The sequence below is a fragment of the Halictus rubicundus genome, unplaced genomic scaffold, assembly GCF_050948215.1.
Source record: "Halictus rubicundus isolate RS-2024b unplaced genomic scaffold, iyHalRubi1_principal scaffold0028, whole genome shotgun sequence".
In the NCBI taxonomy this organism is placed as follows: Eukaryota; Metazoa; Arthropoda; class Insecta; order Hymenoptera; family Halictidae; genus Halictus; species Halictus rubicundus.
Window position 1 is genome coordinate 1139511 of NW_027488569.1, and position 4284 is coordinate 1143794.

The window sequence follows — 4284 nt, forward strand, 5'->3', positions numbered from 1 at the left end:
GGCTGCGTGACTTTCTCTAAATTCCTCAATTAGTCTCGCCGACTCGAATTTCGTCAAGGATCTCTATGGAACTCTCCCGGTCTTTCTTTACCTACTCTAAACTATCGCGCCCAAATAAAATACGTATGTATGAAATACGCGATTACATCTTATATTTAAATTTCCCTCTCCGCGCCATTAATCGATGCTATATATATATCTAGCTATGTTCGCGTGGGCAACAGGCCACGCTACAATAGTATATATATATCAGTGCTTTACATGCAAGCGCCGCGAATTATACACCGGTGTACTAACGGAACTAGCGCGAAGTTTGAAAGTTTGAATTTACAAGGGAGGCGTATTAATATAGCAGAATAATACGAACTACTTGTATGAACGTTAAAATTAAAAAAAAAAACTGGTTGCAAAAAATGATATTCACGAAAATAGTGAAATAAATATATAAATATAATATAAAAGAAACAGAAGTAATAATTATTGATGTTCGCAGAAAGTGAATAGTAATTTTAAAAATGTTTCTAAACATTATTATCATTTATTTCACTGTTATAGATAAAGGAAGTGGAGGTATGTATTTTTTACGTTTTACGAAAAGCAGTAAATGAAATTAGATTCACAATAATACTGAAATACAGTTACTAATTACTTTATAAATAAGTAATGCATATGATATAGATTTCTTTTATGTACAATTATATGTTATAATAATATGTAAAGTATAAATATACGTACAATTAAACAGAATGTATTCAATGTTATTCTTTTATGTCCGATCATGAACCTTTGTGAATCTTTGTGATCCAAGCAATTATAATTTAGTAGGAAGCCATGATTCAGGACTATTCATCCACACTGGCATTATTGGTGATTACAGAATGTAGATCAGAAATCTGTTAAATAAAGAGGAATCTTAATTTATGTTAAACTTTTCACATTTATTCTTTCTACCACATACAGAAAAGTAAATTTGACAGCTTCAAAGCTAAGCAAAATCTCAAAATAATACATACAAGTAATCATGCATACATAGCAGCAATACATACGTATTGCGATATATGATTATTTACAATAGATTATAATATAATTATAATATTAATACATACAATACATTATAATATTGTTTACAAAGCTTTACTGGTGGACCCAAACTATAGAACGCGGTAAATAATGTCCCATATTTGTTCCAGTTACTGCTAAAGCATACTTTTTTGTTTCCGCGTACATGCATAGCTCTATGTAGCATGCAGCTATGGTTTCAATCAGTTTATTTGAATGGCTATCGAATTCTTCGGCGCTTAACATTTCTAAATTGTGTTGTTCTAATTCATGAAAAATGTGAGTATCTTCTGTTATTTTTTCGAAAGCTTTAGCGGCTAAAACAGCAGGGAAATTCTGCTCTACGGGAGGTTTCCCGGAATTTATGTTGCATGCTCTTCGAAAAAGGCATTCTGTAGTCATACAAATTTTTACAACACTCGGCGATGGTATAATTAAAAAATTACGCGTAATTGCTTTAATATATGCCGTGGGATCTTGTTTATGTACAGAAATGTTGCTTTTATCTATTTCCTCACACGCAAGTAAACATTCAATGCAGCTAATTTTTTTATGTTTTCTTAAAGATAAAATTACCCAGCCAGCAATATATCCAATTGCTTGCTGGGAAAATTCACTTAGATTTGGAGATTGTGCCCATGTGAAATTTAAAAATTCGGTAATTTCGGGGAAGTAATCAGTATGTTGTACATGTTCACTAAGCCCATACTTTTCTCGTATTTTCAAATTATGTATCTGGTCATAAACATTTACATCGTACCTATCTATTACTGCACGTATTTTTTTTGGATTCGCTTGATACATTTAATATTTTAGTATTGTCTAATGCCCAAACTTTTCCTGTATTAATAGAAATGTCATGCCGCACAAGCAGTCGCTTGTACGCGGAAACAAACTGCGAAGCTGTTGGATTGGGGCACAACTCACTTCTGCCTCTAACAGCGAAAAAAAAAGAGTTCCAAATGATCTTGGCTCGTCTTATAAGATAATAAATATTTCATTTGCGATTCATTTGGTTTGATAAACATGCCGTATATATTAAAAATAGATAAAACTGCGGTAAAAAGGCCAATGAATCCCGCTTTTCGCCTGGAGAGGAATATGGAAGTTCCATTTTTATCTTTAATTTTAGATAAATATTGGATTTCCACGATTAAACGTGGACGCCAAATATCCTCGTTATCGCGTCTTAGAGGACATTTGAGGTGCCTCCCCCATGGATTCCTCACGTTCAAGAAATCAAATATTGTATCGATGCAGCGTAAAAAACGTGCTGTTGCTCCACCACCTTCAAATTCCGGAATTTGAAGCACGTTCCAACAAAACTCAATGCTCTCGGCCACGCTTGAACTCAGTGTTTGCGCAGCTAAGGCCACTTTCATTACCATTTTCCGGTATTCAATATGTTTTGTTAGAAGACGATTACCCAAACGTAGACCTTCTTTCTGTTGCAGTAAAGCAAGTGCTTGTATATACGCCCACTCGATTTTCTTTCCTTCTCCATCAAAGAGGACTAAGTATTCGCCTAAACAATTTCTAATGTTCTTTAACATATGACAAGCATCAAATATTACATTAATGTCTGGCTCGCCAGGCATAGGATGTGCGAAATAAACTTTAAACATTTCATAAATATTTTCATGCTCTGTCTTTCTCGTATTTACATGCATTCGAGCACCTAAATTTTCCACTGTGGCAAAATGATCACATGGGCCGTCTAACGTTAAACTGCACACTGTCACACCCGCTTTCTGTAGGCGAATGAATGCCTCTCGCAATAAGTTGGCTTTAGTTTCGGCGTTCAACGTTGTAATTAAAAAATAGCCGATTGGAAGTTTCCAATTTTGGCCAAGCGCCACAACCATTATTACGAGGGCATTTTTGGCCTCTAGAAGGTCATCCCCACCACTTATACCGACACCTAAATCTACATGACCCCGCATTGTCCCATCGCGACCCCCCTGACATCCTTTTTTATGCCCATCTCATCAAATATCATAGCACAAGCAGTCTTTGCCCTTTTTCTTTTAGTTCGTCAGATTTTTCTTTTAATGGTGCAAAAGATTCCTCAGTAAAACCTGGTTCTGCATTTACACTACTATACCAGGTTCAGAGGACGTCTGCGTGCGGAAGCGCTAAATTGAAAGTTTTCCTTATATACGAATACACTTTCGGTGAATAAAAGTGTACAGTCAAAGCAAACGCGCGCAGTGCTGGGGGGTATTTGTCTCGAGTGAGTTTGCCTATGTTTTTCCTATTTTTGAGCATGCGGTTGAACAATTCTAATGAAGCATCGGCATTAGCAGAAAGCCAATAATACGCACTATCAGGCAGAAGTCTATTTTCCTTTAACCCTTGTATCACATCTCGTAAAGAGTGTACCTTTTTTTCAGTCGTGTGGCCTGCTGCTTGAGTATTCTATTCTCCTGCGTTATGGACTGCAATCTTCTTCACATATGATCTAATTTCTTCATCGTACTTCGTGGTGTATTTTGGTAACGATGATCGTGTTGTATTTTGTCATGCAGTGTAGCAATTTGACACTTCTCCCTTACATTTGCAGTCTTTGATGTGCATGGTGAAGAGAAATCTTTACTAACTGCAATGGGAAATATTGTTCAGTACTGTAGACAGATATTAATCCTCAAATAGTAACATTATATGCCACTTTTAATATGTTAAAGTAAGTTTTTGCTTTATGAATAAGAAAAATTGGAAGAGATAATTTAATTTATAGATTAAATTGGGATACTCTGTATATATGAAACTTATTTCAATTTACGTGTCTGGTTGCTGGTTGTAGGGGAATGATTGCATTCTACAACCATACTCGGTTCTGGGACTTCTTCTGTTGTTGGAAAAGTTGTCAGAACATCATTATTATCTGAAAGGAAACAAGTATATATCATATGCTTTGCAACCCTTTATTAACAAAAAAAAGTGTCTTACCTCTACCATTACTTGTGTAATGACACATTTGTGTTATTGTTGCTTAACTTCCCGCAAACTAACCATTTACCCTGTGACGTTGCAAGTTTTGCATCGCCACTCTATCGCTCAGAGCAACGGAGCGAAGGGACCGGACTGCCCAAAACAACACTATCGCGAATAGAACGACGGCTCGAGAGGTTAGGATGTGCTCCCCGAGGAACTTACGGATTGACAGGAGATCGAATTTTGACGAATTTCGCGCGCGCCGAGCACGGCGAGTTTCAGACGTGCTAA

General features: G+C 36.2%; 1 long non-coding RNA gene across 1 annotated transcript; it reads right to left on the bottom strand.

Annotated features, from left to right (window-relative positions):
* Nucleotides 1-3582: 3582 nt before the first annotated feature.
* On the bottom strand, nucleotides 3583-3976 carry LOC143363228 (uncharacterized). Its single transcript, XR_013083777.1, has 2 exons — nucleotides 3842-3976; nucleotides 3583-3658 (listed from the first exon to the last, which is right to left on the bottom strand). It is a non-coding gene; the product is annotated as an uncharacterized LOC143363228 (long non-coding RNA).
* Between the last annotated feature and the right edge of the window lie 308 nt (nucleotides 3977-4284).